The sequence below is a fragment of the Oncorhynchus clarkii genome, chromosome 33 (assembly GCF_045791955.1).
Source record: "Oncorhynchus clarkii lewisi isolate Uvic-CL-2024 chromosome 33, UVic_Ocla_1.0, whole genome shotgun sequence".
NCBI classification, from domain to species: Eukaryota; Metazoa; Chordata; class Actinopteri; order Salmoniformes; family Salmonidae; genus Oncorhynchus; species Oncorhynchus clarkii.
The window spans coordinates 17609258-17619443 of NC_092179.1; positions in this window are offsets into that span (position 1 = coordinate 17609258).

Here is a 10186-nt window from a genome sequence, read left to right on the forward strand (position 1 = left end):
GTTCCATACATACACCTGAGTATGTGGATTTCTGACTTTTATACTTGTTTGAATGGCTGGTGTAATTTGTAATCTAATTCAATAGGTCCTTCCTTTATGGTATTTTCCCCAAATCTGCCTCCTGTAAAACAACTTTAGCAACATGATTTTGGAATTGGAACTGACTGACTTGGTTCACATAGGACCAAGCAGTTGACTCCTGTACATAATGGGTGATTTCATACATCTCAGTTGAAGTGCAGAACCAATGTCGAATATATAAATGCTACGCACATCTGCATGCTAAATGTTGATCCTTGCATTCAAGACCTATGACACATCAGCAATCATCTTATCTGTAGTACCATCATTGTCCTTAGGATGGCAGTCTTGATGTATCAAACTTCAGGCTACAGTGGTCGATTCGACTCCATAAAGAAGTCAGAAGAAAGTGCAATCACAGTTTTAGTGATACAGATGATTTAATCCATTTCAATGAGCCCTGGTTCAGGTGAATGCCAGGCCTTTGTAGGGTAAAATACAGCATGGTGATTAAGTTACCACTGAGAGAATGACTCATCTCATTACTCCATCCATTTAAACAGGCAGCTCCCACTGAGTTCTAATTAGAATGTTCCAGCATCATTTAAGCCCCCTGCCAACTCTAATCTACTCTAGGACAACACATTAACCCAGACCTCACTGATGAACTAATGTGTTCAATCTGAATAATTCCAGATTTAGTTGTGAGGAGTAACACTAAAAACATGAACTTGTGTTTGGTATAATGTTTTTGGAAGTCATCTTTAAACTTGAAAAACAGAAGGAATCCGGTTTGTGCCAAATTCCACGAGTAGGTTCCCAGCATTTTGAAAGCATGGCTCGTTAGTAATGTTGCCACTGGATTGTTCTTGACATTTTTGGCAGGGACAGCCCACGGTACAGTTTTGAAGAGGCAGGTGTGAAACCAAGCTTATTACGCCAGAACTGGAGCAGGTACTTGTTCTATTTGGATGGCTCTTTCTGTCCAGAGAGTGAGCTAAGTAGCATGCTGAAGTGTAATACACTGAAGTGTAAACATGAAACATGGGTAAAAACCAGCTGGAGAGAGACTAGTCCAGTAGAATTTACAGTATAGGGATCTTGCCAATGTTATCTGTCTTTCAAAACACCCTGGCATGTGTCCACCATTATGTTAAAGGTGTATTTTAGCCAGTTATTGCCTGTTTCTCCATATCTGTTGTGTATGGTGATTACCATAACAATTAAAACGACAGTACATTGTCACACTTTTTTTGGATGTTTAATGAGGTTTCATTTAAGTCCAAATTAAGAGTTCTGAGGAGTGATATAAAAGGTTAGGTCATTTGTTTTGCTAAGATGGTCATGCACTGCCCTATCTCCCTCACTCTTTTGTAATGCCATAACAAAAGAAGAATATTGAGTCCATCAGTGCCTGTTCTTTAGCCTGAAGTGGACAATGACTTTCAGCTTATCGAGGACAAGGTTGCCTCTCTAAAGATGGATTCCTGAATCACTTAATGTCCTTGCAAACCACTCAATACATCAAAATAATAATAATCATGATGCACTAAAACTTAACAAATATCAGCTGGTTTACTATCGCCTTTAGGGATGCTAAATGATCACTTATGTTATGAATGATAAAAATGAAATATATGTGATATGTAGGCATATTGTAAATTAAGAAGTGCCCACTTTGTGGCATTATGGGTATTAATATGATTAGGAAAACTGTTATCAGCTCACTCTGACGGAATTGAAACGACTTGCTATCATTATAATTCACAGCACAAAGCCACCTCAGGCTAAGCATCTAACCTGACGATTAACTTGCCCAGCAGGTAACTGCTGTAAGAGGTGCTCAGCATGGCGGTTGGAAATCAATTAATTATCTGTGTAGGGAATTTAATTAAGAAGGTGTTTATAGGTTGGCACAGACCCAATGGCCATCATCATCTTCTTTATGTATATTTTAAAATGTAATGGATTGGTACTGAGTCTCGGGCTAGTTTTAAAGGCGAACTGCACATATTAGCAAATCAATTACCTGGCCAAACAGTTCTTATGTGAACACATAGTTCACTCAAAATGCTGTGATCAATTTATCATTTAAAACACCTATATATTCAACCTCCCCCACAGAAAAATGTGTTCATTACCAAGCTTCTGCAATGAATGATCCAATGAAACACTGTAGGCTTAGTATTCTTGCGAAACGATTTTAATGAGTGAAAAATATAATTAGGCTAGTCCCCTCTCAATTTAGAGTCCCTACTTTGGCTTGATCACTATGAAGTCATCACTGTATCTACATCACCGCAGTATAATACATGTGTAACTGTGTAACATATTCAACAACAATTGTTTAAATCTCTGCTCTCAGACATACATAGCATGTAAGGTCAGGGCAGAACAACAGGTGGTTTAGTGATACGAAGCATCGTCATTGTGTCTGCTAGATGACAGAGATGAAACGGAATGTTCATAAATGACTCTTGGCAGATTGTTAGCATTCATGGCAGAAATGCTCGACAAGTTCTTCAGCGGTAATTAATGTCTGCTGGCATTTGAATCTTAATTTTCCACTAATGATATGCGTGGTATTAATTAAGTGTTTAGCATAACAACCATTGGACAATGTCTTGGGGGAAGAGCAGGGGGGCTGCTTTTACTCTCTGTGAGCCATGTGCTCATTAATGAATCCTTTCAGCTAACTCCAATAACCTTAACAAACTTTCCTCCACAAACATAGTGTTTTTGTCATTAATATTGGCTAATTCATTAATATTCTCTTTCCGTGAATCAGGAGGCAGATTTGATGTGCCTCACTCCTCCACCTTGAGGCAACACTCAAACACATAATTGCAAAACAATACAGTTTGGCCTCGAATTACTGATGTTATTGATTAAAAATACATTTGAATGAAAGCAAGGTTTTTCAAGCATCAATGAAGATGGAATTTTGTTCATCATTATGTGTATGTGTGCAGTGTCAAAAGGAAGACGATGATTCAATCCATGTACGTCCATGTACGTCAAGGCAAGGGGAAATTACTCAATGCCTTTTCATATTTAACAAATTTTCAAATATAGACATCAACAGCAGGAGCAAGAATTAGGTAGAGTTACAGTGGAGGAAGGGGAGTGTAATCCATATTTACTATGTAGACTAATATGCCACAAGGATCAACATTCTGAGAAACTGAGAAAAAGATCATCGGCGTTTGCTCCCCTCTGCTGTGCACAACATGACTGTCCCAGAGCTCCACTGAGGAGGCATTGCACCCCAGTAACCACCACAGCCCACGGCTCTGCTTTGTCTCACTGCTCTGAGAGAGAGGGAGGGAGAGATCCCCCCCTGATACTGGGAGGCAATTAGTTTGAAGTTTGTGCAGCAGAACCTTTGCATACACTTGACTCTGAAACAGTGAAGAAAACTTTCTCCCTGATCCTGCTGTGTAGTGTCTGTGAGTAAGATGCAAGACAATAAAGTCACTATGACCATGGCTTTGATAGCCTGAGGTCAGAGCTTACTCTAGTGGCTATGATGTGAAATATCTTGAAACATACTGTCAATATGAAGGCCAAACCTACCATCAAACTTGATATAACATAACAGTATGGTGGTGTTAAACGCTCCCTGACGTTGAGCTCTTTGTCAGTCTCTGCTCCAAGGACACAGAGGAGAATCACTCCCTTCTTCTAGCTCCCGCTCCATTTGCAAGACAGCGGTCAGCCTTCTTAGTGCCACAGAGTGGCCAGGGGCGTTACACATCATTGAAGAGAGGAGCAGGACTCAGATTGCCTTGAGGTTGTAGACAGATCTCTCTCGTGAGCCAATTTAGAGTGACCTTGAGTTGTCCCCTGCGTTTGGAAGTCCTGATAAGTGTCCCCTCAATCTGGGGGCTTTGTCACACCCCTGTGCGTGTGGTCCTGCAGCAATGAGAAGGAAGTGAACCCCAAAAACTCTGACAAACAGGGATTTACCTTGACTTCACTGAGCCGCAGAGCTAGGGAAACAGATAAGAACAGATTTGATGCCTTTCACTGAAAATGTTCAGCACTTTGTTGAGGGAAAATGGATTGTAAAACACATGCTGCCTAGCACACAGTTACAGTAGGAATGTGTTTTATTTTGATAAAAGGTCAAACATTTGATCAATTTAGGATCAGAAGTGTACGGTGTGTTTACATTAATTAGCTACTACTAAGGTGATGAGAGACTACAAGAAGTGGTGGATAAAAAACCCTCAGAATTATCTTCGAGCAATCCATAGAATGGAACTCTCCTGTCTACGTCAACATTATTGATTTTGAAAAGGTGTTTCACAGTATAGACCGAGAGATGCTGAGGAAGCGTATGGCACTCTATGGATTCCCATCCAAATTCAGGATATCATTAAGCACACCTATCAAGGAACGCAGTGTCAAGTCCTTCATGAGGGAAGTCCATCAGAAAAGTTCAAAGTCCTTACCGGGGTTCGGCAGGGCTGCCTGCTCTGTCCCTTCCTCTTCCATCTTTGTGTTGACTAGATCTTGAAACAAACAACCAACAATAACCAAACCCATATTCAGAGGAGCCTGACCGAGCAGCTAGAGGATCTCTGCTGATGATTTGGCACTATTAGCACACACTCACCAGCGACCCATACTGTAGAAACAATAGCAGCTATGCTTGGACTTAAAATGAATCCCCCGAAAATGAAAGTCATGAGGATCAACAATAAAGACAATGCACCAATATCCATGGAAACAACCACCTAGAGGAGGTAGTCAGATTAACCTACCTAGGTTGTGTGATAACTGTGGATGGAGGAAGATGTGAAATAAACAATTGGTAAAGCAAGAATAGCATTCAACATTTTTTTTAAATTGAACCTTTATTTAACTAGGCAAGTCGGTTAAGAACAAATTATTATTTACAATGACGGCCGACCAAAAGGAAAAAGCCCTCCTGCGGGGATGGGATTAAAACATTTTTTTTTTAAATGAAATATAAATATAGGACAAAACACCCATCACGACAAGATAGACAACACAACACCACATAAAGAGAGATATAAGACAACAACATAGCAATGCAGAAACACATGACAACAAAGGGCAAGAAAGTAGAGACAACAATACATCACACAAAGCAGCCACAACTGTCAGTAAGAGTGTCCATGATTGAGTCTTTGAATGAAGAGATTGAGATAAAACTGTCCCTTTTGAGTGTTTGTTGCAGCTCTTTCCAGTCGCTAGTTGCAGCGAACTGAAAAGACGAGCGACCCAGGGATGTGTGTGCTTTGGTGACCTTTAACAGAATATGACTGGCAGAACGGGTGTTATGAGGAGGATGAGGGCAGCAGTAGATATCTCAGATAAGGGGGGTAAGGCCTAAGAAGGTTTTATAAATAAGCATCAACCAGTGGGTCTTGTGACGGGTATACAGAGATGACCAATTTACAGAGGAGTATAGAGTGCAGTGATGTGTCCTATAAGGAGCATTGGTGTCAAATCTGATGGCAGAATGGTAAAGCACATCTAGCCACTCAAGAGCACCCTTACCTGCCGATTTATAAATTATATCTCCACAATCTAGCGTGGGTGGATGGTCATCTGAATCAGGGTGAGTTTGGCAGCTGGGGTGAAAGAAGAACAATTACGATAGAGGAAACCAAGTCTAGATTTAGCTTTAGCCTGCAGCTTTGATATGTGCTGAGAGAAGGACAGTCTAGCCATACTCCCAAGTACTTGTTTGAGGTGACTACCTCAAGCTCTAAACCCTTAGAGGTAGTAATCACTCCTGTGGGGGAGAGGGGCATTCTTCTTACCAAACCACATTACCTTTGTTTTGGAGATGTTCAGAACAAGGTTAAGGATAGAGAAAGCTTGTTGGACACTAAGAAAGCTTTGTTGTAGAGCATTTAACACAAATTGAGTGCACACCGAGCAGGAGGCCACATAAACCCTCACGTCCTTGGCTAAAATGGACCACCAGTACTTCCCACGAAGACATCGCACCGTCCTACCGATCCCCGGGTGACCAGAGGAGGGGGACGTGTGAGCCCACCAAATTAGCCTGTCTCTAACTTCCAGCGGAACGTACAGCCATCCCGCTGGACACTGTGGTGGAGTAGGCTCAACACGCGACGCTCTCTCGATGTCTGCGCCCACCTCCCACCTCACACTAGACAAGAAGCCGGGAGGATGGGCGCAGGATCGATGGCCCGCTCCTCCGTATCATATAGTCGGGACAGTGCATCTGTCTTAGTGTTCTGGGAGCCTGGTCTATAGGAGATGGTAAACCTAATTTGGGTGAAAAACATGGCCCACCTTGCCTGACGAGGGTTCAGTCTCCTCGCTGCCCGAATGTACTCTAGATTACGGTGGTCAGTCCAGATTTTTATTTTTATTTTATTTTACCTTTATTTAACCAGGCAAGTCAGTTAAGAACAAATTCTTATTTTCAATGACGGCCTAGGAACAGTGGGTTAACTGCCTGTTCAGGGGCAGAACGACAGATTTGTACCTTGTCAGCTTGGGGGGTTTGAACTTGCAACCTTCCGGTTACTAGTCCAACGCTCTAACCACTAGGCTACCCTGCCGCCCCATGAGAAAAGGGTGTTGAGCCTCCTCAAGCCAATGTCTCCAAACCTTCAGGGCCCTGACAACAGCCAGCAGCTCCCGATCCCCCACGTCATAGTTTCGCTCAGCCGGGCTGAGCTTCTGAGAAAAGAAAGCACAGGGGCGGAGCTTCGGTGGCGTACCCGAGCGCTGGGAGAGCACGGCTCCAACCCCAGCCTCGGATGCGTCCACCTCCACTATGAATGCCAAAGAGGGGTCCGGATGTGCCAGCACGGGAGCCGTGGTAAAAAGAGCCTTCAGGCGACCAAAAGCCCTGTCCGCTTCAGCCGACCATCCCAGACGCACCGGCCCCCCCTTCAGCAGGGATTTAATGGGAGCAGCCATCTGCCCAAAACCCCGGATAAACCTCCGGTAGTAATTGGCAAACCCTAAGAACAGCTGCACCTCCTTTACCGTGGTTGGAGTCGGCCAATTACGCACGGCTGCAATGCGGTCACACTCCATCACCAACCCCAATGTGGAAATGCGATGCCCAAGGAAGGAGACGACCTGCTGGAAGAACAAGCATTTCTCAGCCTTGACGTACAGGTCATGCTCCAACAGTCGCCCAAGTACCTTGCGCACCAGAGACACATGTGCGGAGCGTGTAGCGGAATAGACCGGAATATCATCGATGTAAACCACCACACCCTGCCAGTGCAGGTCCCTGAGAATCTCGTCTACAAAAGATTGGAAGACTGCTGGAGCATTCTTCAACCCGTACAGCATGACGAGGTACTCATAATGGCCGGATGTGGTACTAAACGCTGTCTTCCACTCACAATCGCCGTGGCAATGAGAGGTAGCGGGTAACTATACCCCACAGTGATGGAATTTAGACCTCTATAGTCAATGCACGGACGCAGACCTCCCTCTCTTTTCTTCACAAAAAAGAAACTTGAGAAGGCAGGTGAGATGGAGGGCCGAATGTACCCCTGCCCCAGAGATTCAGATATGTATGTCTCCATAGCCACCGTCTCCTCCTGGGACAGGGGATACATGTGACTCCTGGGAAGTGCAGCGCCTACCAGGAGATGTATCGCACAATCCCCTCGTTGATGAGGTGGTAATTGGGTCGCCCTCTTTTTACAGAAGGCGATAGCCAAATCGGCATATTCTGAGGGAATGCGCATGGTGGAGACTTGGTCTGGACTCTCCACCGTTGTAGCACCAATGGAAACTCCTACACACCTGCCTGAGCACTCCTCCGACCACCCCTGTAGAGCCCTCTGTTGCCACGAAATCCTGGGGTTGTGACGGGCCAACCAGGGGATCCCCAGCACCACCGGAAATGCAGGAGAATCAATGGGGAAGAGACTAATTCTCTCCTCATGACCCTCCTGCGTGACCATGCCCAGTGGAGCCGTGGCTTCCCTGACTAGCCCTGACCCTAATGGTCGGCTATCTAAGGCGTGCACTGGGAAGGGTTTGTCAAGCTGAACAAGGGGGATCCCTAACCTGTGCGCTAAACCGCGGTCAATAATATTCCCCGCCGCGCCTGAATCTACTAGCGCCTTATGCCGGGAAAGAGGGGAAAATTCAGGAAAAACAATCCATACATACATGTGACCAACAGGGGGCTCTGGGTGAGCCTGGTGCCGACTCACCTGAGGTGCTCGGCCTGGCGAATCGACTCCCTGGTGGACCCCCCCAGCTCCTGTCAGCAGTGTGCCCTCTGCGACCACAGCTGGCACAGGAAAGGCCCCCTCCTCCTGTCGCCCTTGCTGCAGCACCTCTTAGCTCCATGGGCATTGGAGTGGAAGAATCTGGGGGATGGAACTGACAGAACCCGATCTGGATGTCCACGGGTCGCCAGCAAGTTGTCCAACCGAATGGACATGTCGATCAACTGGTCTAAGGAGAGGGTGGTGTCTCTACAGGCCAGCTCCCTACGGACGTCCTCACGCAAACTACACCTATAGTGATTGATCAAGGCCCTGTCGTTCATCCCGTGCCAGCGGTCAAGGTCCGGAACTCTAGAGCAAAGTTCTGAGCACTCCTCTTCTCCTGCCTCAGATGGAACAGCCGTTCACCTCAGGTGGGTGATCGAACACGGCCCGAAAGTGGCGGGTGAACTCTGGGTAGTGGTCCCTCGCCGAGTCAGTATCGTTCCATACCGCGTTGGCCCACTCCAGGGCTTTACCTGAGAGGCAGGAGACGAGTGCGTTCACGCTCTCACCTCCCGAATGAGCCGGACGAACGGTCGCCAGGTATAGGTCCATCTGGAGTAAGAACCCCTGGCACCCGGCCGCCGTCCCATCGTACTCCCTCGGGAGTGCGAGTCAAATCCCACTGTGCCCAGGCAATGAAGGATAGGGTAGTGGTACTGGTTGGGGTGTGGCTGATAGAGGTGTGGGAAGGCCACCTCTCTCCCATCTCTCCATCGTCGCCATCACCTGATCCATGGCGGTCCCCAGCCGTTGTAACACTGCCATGTGGTGTGGAACTCACTCCTCCACGGACCCTGGGAGTGCGTCCGCTCCTGCTGACTCCATAGATTTGGTGCGGGATTCTGTGATAAGGTGCATCTCGGTGAGAGGTGTAGGAGTCATGTGCAGGAGAGCAGGGATGTCTGAGAAGCGTGTTTAATCATATAGTCCACCAATACAAAAATGGCACAGAAGAAAATCCAAAAACTATGCTCTGACACTTTAGATACACGTGCGTAATTGTGAAAACAACAAACATCAAATATAATCGAGCCCAACACACACAAGTCTAATCCCGCACGAATTTAGGCAGGCAACAGGTGCCCTATATACAGACAGAAATAAACACAAATGAAACCAATTGTGAAAAGGATCATAGACAAAACAGAAAAGGGAAACAGAAAAGGGAAAAGGGATCGGTGGTGGCTAGTAGACGCCGACCGCCAAGCTCCGCCCCAACAGGGAGAAGAGTTACCTTCGGTAGAAGTCGTGACAAGGAGGGTTTATTCTCCAGGTCTTTAACCATTTTCCAGAACTTCTTGGGGTTAGACCCACAGAGAGAGAACTGCTCCTTAAAGTAACTAACTTTGGCCTTCAGGATAGCCTGAGTGCACTTATTTCTCATTTGCCTAAACGAGAGCCAGTCAGACTGAGTGTGCGTGTGCCGAGCCTTTCGCCAAATGCAATTCTTGAGGTGGAGTAACTCTGCAAGATCACGTTCGAACCAGGGGCTGAACCTGTTTTTAAATTATAATTTTATTAATGGGAGCGTGTTTGTTAACAATACCACTGAAAATATCAAAAAAGAATGTCCAAGTGTCTTCGACAGAGGGGATCAAGCTGATTCTATACCAGTTTACAGAGGCCAGTTCATGAAGGAAGGCTTGCTCATTAAGGTTTTTTAGCGAGCGTCTATGACAGATCACGTCAGGCTATTTCACTGAGCAGCCATTACGAACACAGGCTGTAAAACAGTGATCACTAAAGTCATTACAGAAAACAGCATACGGATACCTATCAGGATTATTTGTGAGGATAACATCAAGAAGAGTAGCCTTTCTGGGTGTTTGGAGTCATACCTTGTGGGATTGGTAATAATCTGAGTGTCACGTGTGCTCCCTCTCTGGCCTTTAGGTCACCCGGCT